This window comes from Schistocerca serialis, chromosome 8 (genome assembly GCF_023864345.2).
Source record: "Schistocerca serialis cubense isolate TAMUIC-IGC-003099 chromosome 8, iqSchSeri2.2, whole genome shotgun sequence".
Classification (NCBI taxonomy): Eukaryota; Metazoa; Arthropoda; class Insecta; order Orthoptera; family Acrididae; genus Schistocerca; species Schistocerca serialis.
In genome coordinates, this window is record NC_064645.1 from 404342872 (window position 1) to 404358797 (window position 15926).

Sequence of the window (15926 nt, forward strand, 5' to 3'; positions counted from 1 at the left end):
GAGGGGCTAAAACAAAAAAAAATCTCTGTTGAATATAGGCTCTAAGATCCATACCTTAGGAGGCATGAGCATTTGTTCACCTTCGATACTGCGAAGCACACCTGTTCTACTGCAAGTTCTTTTGTTTCCATATTTTTGGAGGAGGTGGTATGGACCAAAACAAGAAAAAATTTCCATTAAATATGGGCTCCAAGATGCATAAGAGTTATGGGCACTTGTTTACTAGAAGAGATATGTTTTGCAGTAGTGAAAATGAACAAGTGCTCATATACTGTTAAGGTATGCATTTTAGAACTCATTTTTACTGGCCAGTTTTTTTCTTGTTTCGGTCGATTCCACCACCTCTGAAACCTGCCTATCCTATAATGGTAGCAAGAACAGTAACGGCACATGCAATTCACTGTCAGAGGTATCACAACGTTTTTCTCTTGTAACTTTCGACTCGATAGTTTCCGGACGAGGGTCGTATAACTCAAATTGATTCTCCATCATTCCTGAAAGTGTGTAACATCATCACTGAATCACTCCGCATACGTTTCGAGGTAACGCGACGACACTGGTAGAGCTCCGAGCGGTTTGTAGCGTTGCTGACGCTTCCTCGATCCGACTCAGTGGCAAAAGCTGCAGTTTGTCGACCTCGTGGCTTCGTTTGTATAGGTGCATTGTGTTTAAAGACTTGTAGGTGCGTTGTTTCTAACGACGAAACAGAACGTACTCTTATGAACAGTGGTAGCGAGAGTGAATTTTCTCTTTCCTCATCTCCTCGGGCACGGATGTGAGTGATGTGCTTAGGTTAGTTAGGTTTATGTAGTTCTAAGTTCTAGGGAACTGATGACCTCAGATGTCAAATCCCATAGTGCTCACAGCCATTTGAACCATTTTCTTTCCTCTTCTGAAACCGAGGGCACCGTGCCTTCTGGTTGTCTTCCTTTGACATCTCAGGGGCCAAAAGCGCTTTCTATCGTTGCATACCTTCGTAAAAAAAGTACAGTGGCCAAAATAAATGTTGCATACTGCTTTATTGGCAATACTAGACACAGCAGGAACCAAAACTGATGTTGTCCTGTCGGGTGCAGTCACAAGAAAACAAAAATAAAAAAGATACACATTTCCACTTGATAAACACGAAAAAAAAGCAGAAACAAAATCTGTCATCCTGCACAATACATTATTTATGAACCAACTGGTCCTCCTTACAATTGGAGACACTTTTAAATGCGGTTACATATACTCACCAAACTGTCGAGAAAAGCCTATGGGATATTGTCCCATTCCTCCACAGCGGCCTCTATGATTCCCCATAACGTCTCTTGTGGGACAGGGCTATTGCAAACAGCTCGTTTTAGCATGTTCCATGCATTCTCGATGAAGCTGAGGAGAATATCGAAATCATTTGATCCAACTGAGTCTATGCTCCACTTGGAAGATGTTCACAAGATTATGACGATGTGGGTGAGCATTGCCGAACATCAGCTTGTGTCTTGCTCCTACACGTTCATCAGACGGAGCCACAATGCGTGCAAGAATGTCGTGACGATACTTCACACCAGTCATTCTCACATGTATTGAGACAAGGTGTGTCCTGCGGCCGTACAAGATTCCATGCCAAAACATGACCGATGCCCGTTGATATGGTTTGCGGTCTACGATACAGTTACGATATAAACGTTTCCCTCGTTGCCTCCACACGCCAATATCCGTATTGTTAGGCTGGAAACTGATACGGGTCTCACAAGAAAAGAGCGTTTTATCCCACTGCTGCCTAATCCACAAAGACTGGTTTCGTGCCCATGCGACACGAGCCCCTCTCAGAACCTATATATAGGAGGAGCCTTGAGACGTCTTCTGGAACGTAATCCCTGCTCATGAAGTCTATTTTGTGTCGTCCGTGTTGACTTCCGCACTCCTGTAGCTGTTTGGAACGACCGCCTTCCGCAGAAAGGTGGAAGGAGTATATAGAGGGCGATGAACTTGGGTGCAATATTAGGGAAATTGAAGAGCACATAGATGAAGATGAAATAGGAGATAAGATACTGCGTGAAGAATTTGACAGAGCACTGAAAGACATAAGTCGAAACAAGGCCCCGGGAATAGACACCAATCCAATGGAATTACTGATAGCTTTGGGGTAGCCAGCAATGAAAAAACGCTTCCATTTGGTGAGCAAGATGTACGAGACAGGCGAAATACCTTCAGACTTCAAGGAGAATATAACAATTCCAATCCCAAAGAAAGCAGGTGTTGACGGAGATGAAAATTACCGACCTGTCTGTTTAATAAGTCACGGTTGCAAAATACTAACACGAATCGTTTACAGAAGAATGGAAAAACTGTTAGAAACTGATCTCGGAGAAGATCACTTTGGTTTCCGGAGAAATGGAGGAACACGCGAGGCAATACTGACAGTACGATTCCTCATAGAAAATGGGTAAAGGAAACGAAAACGTACGTTTACAGCATTTATCGACTTAGAGAAAGTTTTTGACGATGTTGACTGGAATACTGTCTTTCAAACTCTAATGGTGGCTGGGGTAAAATAAACGAAGCGAAAGGCTATTTGCAATTTGTACAGAAACCAGATGGCAATTGTAAGAATTCATGCGTACGAAGGGGAAGGCGTGGTTGAGAGGGAGTGAGACAGGGTTGTAGCCTATCCACGATGTTATTCAATCTGTATATTGAGCAAGGAGTAAAGGAAACAAAAGAGAAATTTGGAATAGGTGTTAAAGTCCAGGGAGGAGAAATAAAAACTTTGAGGTTTGCCGATGACATTGTAATTCTGTCAGAGACAGCAAAGGACTTGGAAGAGCAGTTGAACGGAATGGACAGTGTCTTGAAAGGAGGATATAAAGCGAACATCAACAGAAGCAAACCGAGAATAATGGAGCGTAGTCGAATTAAATCGGATGATACTGAGGGAATTAGATTAGGAAATGAGACAGTTAAAGGAGTATATGAGTTCTGATATCTGGGAAGCAAAATAATGATGATGGTCGAGGTAAAGAGGGTATAAAATGTAGACTGGCAATGGTAAGAAAAGCGTTTCTGAAGAAAAGAAGTTTGTGAACATAGAGTATAGATTTCAGTGTCAGGAAGTCGTTTCTGAAGGTATTTGTATGGTGTGTATCTACATATGGAAGTGGAACATGGACGAAAAACAGTCTAGACAAGAAGAGAATAGAAGCTTTTGAAATGTGGTGCTACAGAAGAATAGTGAAGATTAGACGGGTAGATTACGTAACTAATGAGAAGGTACTGAATATAATAGGGGAGAAGAGAAGTTTGTGGTACAACCAGACTAGAAGAACGGATCGGTAGGGTGGACACATTCTGAGACATCAAGGGATCACCAATTTAGTACTAGAGGGAAGCGTGGGGAGTAAAAATCTTAGAAGGAGAGCAAGAGATAAATACAGTAAGCAGATTCAGAAGGATGTAGGCTGCAGTAGGTACTGGGAGGTGAAGAAGCTTGTACAGGATACAGTAGCATGGAGAGCTGCATCAAACCAGTCTCTGGACTGAAGACCACAATAACAACATTTATGAAATATATTTCTGTGTAATATTTACAGTTAGAGGAATTTCAACAATAAAGAATATTCCATATACGCTTTATTAACAGAAATTATTGGCGAGAAATGCAGGCGCTCAAATTCTCAGCATCACATCATACTCTGCTGTGTCGAGCGGCCTGATCGCACGCAAATTTGCGCGCTGTTCTAGCTCGTTGGTCCACCTTTCGTGCGTAATACAGGAGCTTTTGTGCGTGCCATGGAGTCGACAAGTCCTCAGTAGTTTCGGAGGAATGTGGCACCAAATGTCAACGCACAGTTGTTTCAAAATAGGAAATTGTCAAAAATAATGACAATTTGTGAAAGGCTGTGCGAAAGGTAGCAGCTCTCTGCCCTGTGTCTCGCTTTTAGTCACATATACCAGTCATATCACGAGATATTTCTAATAGTTATTATGTTCACTTTGATTATATGAGGTCGAAGAATTTCTTCCTACATCAGTTTTAGTGCAGTACCGACTCTGTTCACATTCAACGCTTGGGCTTTTTGCCGTTCATGATCATTTAAATATTAATGACTTCTGATGTTTACTTTACGTACAGATTTTCAGTGCAATGATGTCTCTCGGTTTGACTTCGCTATATGGTTGACTAGATGCTGCCGATGGCTTTATATCGAGGAATCTTCTTTTCTGATGTTATTCTCGATTGCTGTGCTGTTACTGCAAAGCAGGCACCCGTCGTCCACGGGAAGTGGTTTGTGGACCGTGAGCTGGCGCGCGATTTTTGTGAGTACGACATCAACGTGAGTTCACTGTCACGGTTTCCAAACAACTGTAGCACTATTCTGGCTTTGTGGCACGAATACTTATCCTGCACGTGGACACCAGCGCCATTGGGGAAAACATGAAACACGAAAGTAGCGCCATAACGATCACGTAGTCCGCAGCTGCTATGGTACCTTGGATTACCACCACAGGCCCCATGGAAGCCCAGGTGAATATTTCATATTGAAACACACTGTCCCGACTCGGCGTGCAACCAGGGCGCAGTGCATGTACCGATCAGCCGTTTGCCTGGGTCACGGCGATCCGATGAAGTTCTCCCTGCACCAGCACCGTGCTCTGTCTCAGGTCTTCTATAGATCGCTGCCTATCCTGTTTAGCAGAGCAGGCAAGCCTGCGTCTTTAACGGTTTATGCTGAGGTGTGGATATCCAACAGCTTGCCGACCGCCCGTGATTTCACCGTCCTCGAACCGCTTTCCTTACACGTTCACAATAGTAGTTCGCGATAGGGATGGGCAAATATACGAGAGCTGTTCGCAAAGTAAGTTCCGATCGGTCGCGAAGGGGAAACAACTATGAAAATCCAATGAAGCTTTGCAGAGATGCGTTGGGCAGTGCATAGTATACTCGTCGATCACGTCACGTCCCTCTCTTCAGTTATGAGCGTACGGTGAGCACGTAAAGATGCCTAGAAAATACACTACTGGCCATTAAAATTGCTACACCACGAAGATGACGTGCTGCAGACGCAAAATTTAACAGACAGGAAGAAGATGCTGTGATATGCAAATGATTGCTTTTCACAGCAGTCACACAAGGTTGGCGCCGGTGGTGACACCTACAACGTGCTGACATGAAGGAAGTTTCCAACCGATTTCTCATACACAAACAGCAGTTTGCCGGCGTTGTCTGGTGAAACGTTGTTGTGATGCCTCGTGTAAGGAGGACAAATGCGTACCATCACGTTTCCGACTTTGATAAAAGTCGGATTGTAGCCTATCGCGATGGAGGTTTATCGTATCGCGACATTGCTGCTCGCATTGGTCGACATCCAATGACTGTTAGTAGAATATGGAATCGGTGGATTGAGGAGGGTAATACGGAACGCCGTGCTGGGTCCCAACGGCCTCGTATCACTAACAGTCGAGATGACGGGCATCTTATCCGCTTGGCTGTAACGGATCGTGCAGCCACGTCTCGATCCCTGAGTCAACACATGGGGACGTTTGCAACACAACAACCATCTCCACGAACAGTTCAACGACGTTTGCAGCAACATGGACTATCAGCTCGGACACCATGGCTGAGGTTACTCTTGACGCTGCATCACAGACAGGAGCGCCTGCGATGGTGTACTCAGCGACGAACCTGGGTGCACGAATGGCAAAACGTCATTTTTTCGGATGTATCCAGGTTCTGTTTACAGCACCATGATGGTCGCATCCGTGTTTGGCGACGTCGCGGTGAACGCACATTGGAAACGTGTATTTCTCAACGCCATACTGGAGTATCACCCGGCGTTATGGTATGGGGTGCCATTGGTTACACGTCTCGGTCACCTCTTGTTCGCTTTGACGGCACTTTGAAGAGTGGCTGTTACATTTCAAACGTGTTACGATCCGTGGCTCTACCCTTCATTCGATCCCTGCGAAACCCTACATTTCAGCAGGATAATGCACGACCGCATGTTGCAGGTCCTGAACGGCCTTTCTGGATGCAGAAAATGTTCAACTGCTGCCCTGGCCAGCACATTCTCCAGATCTCTCACCAACTGATAACGTCTGGTCAATGGTGGCCGAGCAACTGGCTCGTCACAACACGCCAGTCACTACTCTTGATGAACTGTGGTATCGTGTTGAAGCTGCATGGGCAGCTGTACCTGTACACGCCATCCAAGCTCTGTTTGACTCAATGCCCAGGCGTATCAAGGCCGTTATTGCGACCAGAGGTGGTTGTTCTGGGTACTGATTTCTCAGGTTGTATGCACCCAAACTGCGTGAAAATGTAATAACATGTCAGTTCTAGTATAATATACTTGTCCAATGAATTCCCGTTTATCATCTGCATTTCTTCGTGGTGTAGCAATTTTAATGGCCAGTAGTGTATATAGTATCTCCCGACTAGAATGAGGGCCTGGTGATGGATTTCGCCTGATGTCATGCAGCCCACATAACATGACTGTCATACGGTTTTTTCTTCATGACAATTCTAGGCCGCACTCTGCAGCAGCATTTTCATTGTTCTTGCAGTGTCTTCGATGGGAACTGTTTGATCACCCACAACAGAATCCGTAATTGGCTCCCACTGAGTTTCATCTCTGCTAGCACGAACTGCATGTTATAAAGACAACGTTTTGGCACAGATAAAGAGCTGTGGACCAGTGTAGAGAATTGGCGAAAAGCACAGGCAGCTGCCTTCTATAACGAGGGTATTGGAATGTTGGTGCAATGCTACAACAAACATCTAAGTCAGAGCGGTTACTGTAGAGAAGTGGCTTGAAGGTGAGCTAACTGTTGCAAATAAAACATTTCTGATTTTCGCAGTGGTTCCCACATCGCGACAGATCCAAAGCTACTTTTCGGATAGCCTTAGTATCAATATTTATAGAGGACATCGGTGTTATCGAGACAAAAATATCAATACTTCAATATATCGGTCGATATTTTTAATATTTACTAGAATATAAAAAAACTGATCTAAGTCACAGAAAAGGTTACCAAACATTTAAAAATCTACAGCTACTTTATTATATCCAACATTAACTAATAAAAGACGCACAGTGTACTATAAAATCACTTCTGTACAAAAACTAATTAATGTAACTAACAATAATCACCGACAGACATTAACAGAACTCTTTGTTTCAGAACGAAGTTTATTAAGGAAGCCACTATTTTGGACGAAACAGAAGAGTCTTGATATATTAAGTATTTTTGAGCAACTTCTGACAAAACATATGTGAAATGATGACTAAACATTTCAGGCAACAGAGTCCATTTGCCATTAAATACCAGTGCAGTAATGTGTGTGATTTTTGCGCCGAGCGTACTTTACCTTTACTGTGCGTCTATCTTTCCTCGATCTGCGAAATCAGGGGGTAAAAGCTCACATTATGCCTCATGATTGGGAACAGGGAGTAATAATTTCCAGCGTTCTCATACAGTGCTGTCACTAAATGTGTGAGTTTTGCACCTTGTACCTGTCATTTGTAATGGTAGAAATGGCACATGGAATGAACAAGCTTTCATGAATATACAGTACAGATACACTGATGATCCGAAACATTATGACCACCAGCTTAATAGCTTGTTTGCCCGTCTTTGGAAGACTGAACGAAATACATCACTGACTCTACGCACCACGGATCCGACAGTTCGTTGGTACGTTTGTGGAGTATGTGGTATTATATGTCTACGCACAGCTCATATAATTCGCGTAAATAACGGGCCGATGATTTGCGTAAACGGTGATGGCGTCCAGTTGGGCTCCATAAGATTTAAATCAGGAGAATTTGATCGCAGAGACATCAACATAAGTTCACGATAATGTTCATCAAACCACTGTAGCACGGTTCCCGCTCCGAGACGTGAACAGTTATACTGCTGAAAGATGACGTCACCGTCGGGGATGCTGTCAGCGTGTCTTCGATTACTACCGCAGTCTCCCATAGCGTAATACTACTCCCACCTGCCTCTGTCCGTCGTCCGCTGCACACTTCGAGTCGCCGTTCACCTCGATGACGCGCCGTTTGTGGTGACGACCATCGACCTACAGTAGTGTAGCAAAAATGTGATTCACCCGAAGAGACGATGCGTTATCGTTGATCGACAGTCGAATCCCTACAGTCCCGTGCCGATTGCAATAGTAATTACCGATGTCATTGTGTCGACATGTGAACACGTAGGTGTGGTCTGCTGCGGAATTCAACGTTCAACGGGGTACGGAACGGTGTGCTCCGAAACACTTGTGCGTGCACCAGAATGGTGCTCTCTCGGCAGAACTGCCTGCTTCACATAGCACACAAGCGTCCAAACCTCATGTTCTGTGAAGACTCGTGGAAGTCAGACCATTTACCGCCTAGTTGTAGTTTCACTGTCCTTCTGCCTCTTTACGTAGACGCTGACAACGGTATCACGTGAACTTTCGACCAGCTTCGCCGTTTTCGAGATAGTCTTTCACAGGTTCTGCATGATAACAACCTGCCCTTTGTCAGAGTCGCTTATCTCAATGGATTTCCCCATTTGCAGCGAATATTTTCTCTAGGGTGATCCCACGTCCCGTGTCTCCTCCGCTTAAATACATTTGTTAAGGCGTCACGTTCACGCAGAGCTACCAGGCGGGGGTCAGTGGTCATAATGTTTTGGCTTATCAGTGCACATTCGTATTCAATCTGGTGCTCCTTTGTAAGACTTTTACTGTGTAGTTGGAATGGGCAAGACATCTGCTGGTGAGAACTACAGTGCCTATGAATCTAGAAAAGACGGGCAATAAAAATGTTGCCTTCGATATTCAGTATCACATATCTATTAATCGATATGTCTGAAATTCAAATGTCCACGCTAGTTACCGATTCTATTCTGAATATATATCGACATTCTGATATATCGATATTACATACACGTTTCTAGTACGCGAAAAGCCGACCAGATTCACCGTTTTCGAGATGATCGTTCCCATGCGCCGGACCATAAAAATCTGCTCTTTGTCAAAGTCGCTTATGTCAGTGGATCTCCCCATTAATGGCGGATGTGGTCGCTATAGTCTGATTAAAATCCCTTGGCCGTTGACACCCCACATACTGGAGGTGTCTTCATCCAATCAGAGCCCTCAGCTTGACGCCCGAAGCCATTGCCGAACTGCCACAGCAAACGGTCAGTTTTCTTCCAGTTCATTGTCTGCCTTATGTTCTTGTTGTGTTTGGATCCCGGGTCTGGGGTCTGGTCATTATATTTCACATTTCATCACACGTGGTAAACACACACAAAATGATGGCAACGAAATAATACACATTTTGTATACACCACCAGCCAAATACTACTGCATTTTTTCACAAAATACGAGATTCAGCTTCACATATTCAGTTACTTCCATCACAGAAATCGGTTTTCAGTAGATAAACTTCATGTGACAAGCCATCAAACAGAACTTCTTAAAGGCAACAAATGCTCGTGCACCTGATTCTAGACATAAATAAATATAAGAAGATAATTTGAACAACATCAATAGCGCAGTGTGAAAGTTATAGTTCTCGATGCTGAAAGTTGTGGGTTCAGATACCATCAGGAGACAATTCTTATTAATTTTTAAATGTTTATCAAAATGAGTCTGATTATAATTACACTACTGGCCATTAAAATTGCTACACCAAGAAGAAATGCACATGATAAACGGGTATTCATTGGACAAATATATTATACTAGAACTGACATGTCATTACATTTTCACGCAATTCGGGTGCATACATTCTGAGAAATCAGTACCCAGAACAACCACCTCTGGCCGCAATAACGGCCTGGGTACGCTTGGGCATTGACTCAAACAGAGCTTGGATGGCGTGTACAGGTACAGCTGCCCCTGCAGCTTCAACACGATACCACAGTTCATCAAGAGTAGTGACTGACGTATTGTGACGAGCCAGTTGCTCGGCCACCATTGACCAGACGTTTTCAATTGGTAAGAGATCTGGAGAATGTGCTGGCCAGAGCAGCAGTCGAACAATTTCTGTATCCAGAAAGGCCTGTATAGGGCCTGCAACATGCGGTCGTGCATTATTCTGCTGAAATGTAGGGTTTCGCAGGGATCGAATGTAGGGTAGAGCCACGGATCGTAACACATCTGAAATGTAACGTCCACTGTTCAAAGTGTCGTCAACGTGAACAAGAGGTGACCGAGACGTGTAACCAATGGCACCACATACCATCACACTGGGTGATACGCCAGTCTGGCGATGACGAATACACGCTTCCAATGTGCGTTCACCGCCATGTCGCCAAACACAGATGCGACCATCATGATGCTGTAAACAGAAACTGGATTCATCCGAAAAAATGACGTATTGCCATTCGTGCACTCAGGTTCGTCGTTGAGTACATCATCGCAGGCGCTCCTGTCTGTGATGCAGCGTCAAAGGTAACCGCAGCCATGGTCTCCGAGCTGATAGCCCATGCTGCTGCAAACGTCGTCGAACTGTTCGTGCAGGTGGTTGTTGTCTTGCAAACGTCCCCATCTGTTGACTCAGAGATCGAGACGTGGCTGAACGATCCGTTACAGCTATGCGAACAAGATGCCTGTCATCTCGACTGCTAGTGATACGAGGCCGTTGGAATCCAGCACGGCGTTCCGTATTACCCTCCTGAACCCACCGATTCCATATTCTGCTAACAGTCATTGGATCTCGACCAACGCGAGCAGCAATGTCGTGATACGATAAACCGCATTCGTTGTAGGCTACAATCCGACCTTTATCAAAGTCGGAAACGTGATGGTACGCATTTCTCCTCCTTATACGAGGCATCAAACAACGTTTGACCAGGCAACGGCGGTCATCTGCTGTTTGTATATGAGAAATCGGTTGGAAACTTTCCTCATGTCAACAAGTTGTAGGTGTCGCCACCGGCGCCAACCTTGTGTGAATGCTCTGAAAAGCTAATCATTTGCGTATCACAGCATCTTCTTCCTGTCGGTTAAATTTCGCGTCTGTAGTACGTCATCTTCGTGGTGTGTAGCAATTTTAATGGCCAGTAGTGTAATTATTTTCAATTAACTGGTTTCACTGTAAATTTTTATTTTTCATCTTTTGTCGCGTCATTTTCTTCATAGTACTGACTATTTTGTCTGCTCTTATTTTTCTGCCTATCATTTTCATTCGCTTGAAATCTGCCAGTGTCGCCTATGACCTGTAAATGACTTCCAGCCACGACTGCTCATCGGTCCGTATCGCGTCAACTGGCGTAGCAAAAGCAAGATGTTACAGTTCGCTTTTATCGCCGAAACTGATTTATTTCTGTCATGAGTTTGCTCATACGGGTCAGCTTTAATCGCCGTCAGCTAAGCGAGTGGATTCATAATTCTGCCGCAGATTGCTGACCGCCGTTTTCTAAAGCGTTTGCGGGTAGGCCAGAACACTAGCGTAGATTCAGTGCTGCAAAACGCGTTGCCTGCCGCACTTCACTCATTGGTCAGTTAATATCAGCTGTGGGCAGGGCACCTGACGTTCCTGCCACACCTCACGGCAGCGTCTTCCAACATCGATCAGCGCTACGTGAACAGCGTTTCTGCGCTTGCGAAGTGATCCGCCACGTCGACGTGTCGCCTTCAACCGACAGGTAGCCGCAGCGGCAACAATGCAGCGCCAGATGACAGACGTCAGCTGTCAAGTAATTTTAAACGGAGTGTAGCTGTAATAGGCGGTTACTGTTGTTAAAAGTTAACAGTAACTGGATTATGCGCTGCACTCTGCTCCTTTCACTGCACTTTGCATTTGTTTCAGTCCATATTCACGTCAGCTTGGACTGCTACCGGTCGTCGGATGATGGCTCCCGATCTTCCACCATAATCGAGTCCATCGACATGAGGTGGCAAATATGAGGTAGCCAAGGAGATGGAAACGTGGGTTCTACTGTGCCAAGACTGCTCCGTAGCTACAACAGGAAAACACAATTAATTAGCAGGAGTACAAAATAAAGTATTTATTACTTAACTTTGCTGTAGTCCACGATTAATTGCTTGACAATTATAGTAGACGCGAGTACACTAAGCGTCAGTAGAATGACGTAATTTACAAGTCACAAATCTTGCAGTGCCCTACGAACTGTAGACTGGCACAACTGCACTAGCGCCTAGCAACGCCTCGCGCGAGCATAAGTACTGCGACTGGCTGTGTACTCTTTGGCTAACACAGCCGTTCTTCTGTTCCGTTTATAGAGACAATCGCATCCGGCGGATCGATCTCTCAGGTGGCGGTGTGGTCGTATGACTGACGACATCACATCTGATATGTGCTGTCTCCTTCTGCACCAAAATATGGAAATGAGCGTTTGGCGCCATTGGCCGGGAGGCCCCTTACGGGGCAGGTCCGGCCACCTTGGTGCAGGTTATTACATTCGGCGCCACAATGGTCGACCTGTGCGCCGGGTAGGGATGAAATGGTGATGGAGACAACACAACACCCAGTCCCTGAGCGGAGAAAATCCACGAGCCAGCAGGGAATCGAACCCGGGCTCCTTAGGACGGCAATCCGTGATGCTGACCAGTCAGCTATCGGGGCGGACTTCTGCACTAAACTTCACCTGTTAAACTTTCGTTACACGGCGCCCCGCATGAACAAACGCAAATGACCCTTTAATCATTGTCACTACGTATCACGTAGCCGTCTTAGATTGTTTGCAGATGATGCTGTCATTTACCGTCTTGTAAAGTCATCAGATGATTAAAACGACTTGCAAAATGATTTAGATAAGATATCTATATGGTGCGAAAAGTGGCAATTGACCCTGGATAAGGAAAAGTGTGATGTTATTCACATGAGTACTAAAAGAAATCAGCTAAATATCGATTACGCGATAAGTCCACAAATCTGAAGGCTGTAAATTCAACTAAATACTTAGGGATTACAATTACAAGTAACCTAAATTGGAACCATCACATAGGTAATATTGTCGGTAGAGGAAACCAAAGACTGCGATTCATTGGCAGAACACTTAGAATGTGCAACAGATCTACTAAAGAGACTGCTTCCACCACACTTGTCCGCCCTATTCTCGATTATTGCTGTGCGGTGTGGGATCCGCATCAGCTGGGACTGACGGATGACATCGAAAAAGTACAAAGAAGGGCAGCTCGTTTTGTATTATCGCCAAATAGGGGAGACAGTGTCACAGACGTGATACCTGAATGTGAGTGGCAATCATTAAAACAAAGGCGTTTTTCGTTGCGACGGGATCTTCTCATGAAATTTCGATCACCAGTTTTCTCCTCCGATTGCGAAAACATTCTGTTGGCATCCACCTACATAGGGAGAAATGATCATCATGATAAAATTAGAGAAATCAGGGCTCGCACAGAAAAATTTAAGTGCTCGTTTTTCCCGCGTGCCGTTCGAGAGTGGAACAGTAGAGAGACAGCTTGAAGGTGGTTCATTGAACCGTCTGCCAGGCACTTTTTTGTGAATAGCAGAATAATCACGTAGATGTAGATGTAGATGTGGTTCCTCCACACATGTATGACGCTCACCACTCATCTGATGTGATCCACAGTCCAAAACTGTCTGCGTTGCAATTGCTGGGGGAGGAGGGATGGTTATCGATACAAGACACCTGCAAAGTCAACGCTCAACAACATCGCCGTTCGAGGAGGGGCAGTGGTTAGCACACTGGATTCGCATTTGGAAGGACGACAGTTCAAACCTGCATCTGGCTATCCAGATTTTGGTATTCCTTGATTTCCCTAAATCGCTCCAGAAAAATACCGCTATGGTTCCTTTGAAAGGGCATGGCCGATTTCCTTCCCCATCGTTGATACAACACGAGCCTGTGCTTAATTTCTGATGACCTGAATGTCGAAGGGACCTTGAACCCAATCTTCCTTACTTTTCCCTTTTTACTTATGGGATGAGTGCTGCGGCGCAAAGTAGGCGCGTGACTTCCTCTGGGTGGATAATCAGTTGGCACAACAATTTTAAACACATGTCTGAACACCATGGCTCTACGAAATCAAAGAGAATGCTGTTTCTTTCAGTCGTTTCTGCGTTCGGGAAGTTGATTTTGGCATTTTTTCCCCCATAGTCTTCACTTCTCTTCTTGCCTCACGCAAGTTCCTGTGGTTCTCCGGTTCCACGTGTTGACTTTTGAAACGTGTAGAATTTTTTGCTGACAGACGGTAGAAGTCCTGCCTGCAATTATCTCTGCAGGCTGTCACACAGAAAGCCCGTCCACGTGGGATAGCCGTCACACGAGAAACTGAAAAGTCATGCTGAAGAGAAAAATCGTTTCAGCTGTAAAATCCTTTTACTCTTAGGCACTACCGGTTCCACATGTACTTGCAGCTGCACCTTCACGTGCAAATTCGAATGAAGTTGTGATGTACATAACATTTTACGGAAAAACCCAGAGTTCATAGTCAGTCCCATGCAGCAGATTATCCGCAAAATGGCGTATGTCCTAAAGGTAATAAGATATAGTGGAGAATGTTCCCGTAAAAATGTTGACTTTCAGCTTTACTGGATCTACATCCACATCTACATGGCTACTTTGCAAATAATACGTAATTGCCTCGCAGAGGGTTCATCCAACCCCCTTCACAATAATTCTCTGTTATTCCACTCTCGAACAACGTACCGAAAAAAAAATCTGTATCTTTCCGTGCGAGCTCTGATTTCCCTTATTTTATTAGATGATCGTTTGTCCCTATGAAGATCGGCATCAACAAAACATTTTCGCATTCGGTGAACAAATTCGATGATTGAATTTTCGTGCGAAGATCCCGCCGCGATGAGAAACGACTTTGTTTTAATATGCTCACCACAAATTCCGTGTCATTTCCGTGCCACTCTAGCCCTTATTTCTCGATAATACAACACGCACTGCCCTTCTTTGAATTCTCTCGATAACCCTATCTGGTAAGAATACCACAACGTGCAAGAGTACTCCTAAAGGGGACGGTCAACAGTAGTGTAGGCAGTCTCCTTAGTAAATGTGTTGCATCTTCTAAGTATTCAGCCAATAAAACGCAGTCTTTGGTTCGCCTTCCCCATAACAATATCTGTGTGTTCTTTCCAAATTAAGTACTTCGTAATGGTAATTCGTAGGTATTTTGTTGAATTTACGGTCTTTAGATACGACTGATTTATCGAGTAAACGACGTTCAACGGATGCATTTTAGCGCCTCACACTTCTCATTATCAAGGGTCAATTGCCACTTTTCGCACCATACAGATGTCTTATTTAATCTTTTTGTAATTTGTTTTGATCTTCTGATGACTTTACTAGAAGATAAACGACAGCTTCATCTGCAAACAACCTAAGATGGCTATTCAGATTGTCTCCTAAATCGTTTATATAAATAAGGAGCAACAGATGGCTTATAACACCTCCTTAGGGAACCCAGTCACATAACTGAGGCGATATACCATAGGCACGCAATTCAAATACAAGCCGCTTGTGACGCATGGTGTCAAATGCCTTCCGGAAATCTAGAAAGACGGAATCAGTGTCGGCAGGTGTGGCCGAGCGGTTCTAGGCGCTAGAGTCTGGCACCGCGCGACTGCTACGGTCGCAGGTTCGACTCCTGCTTCGGGCATAGATGTGTGTGATGTCCTTAAGTTAGTTAGCTTTAAGTAGTTCTAAGTTCTAGGGGACTGATGACCTCAGAAGTTAAGTCACATAGTGCTCAGAACCATTTGAACCAATTTTTTTTTTACGGAATCAGTTTTAAATCCTTTGTCGATAGCACTCAAAACTTCGTGTGAATAAAGAGATAGTGGTGTCTCGCAAGAACAATGCTTTCTAAATACGTCTTGACAATGTGTCAATAGACTATTCTACAATGAAGCGCCATAGAAACTGGTGTAGGCATGCGTATTCAAATACAGTGATATGTAAACAGGCAGAATACGGCGCCGCGATTGGCAACG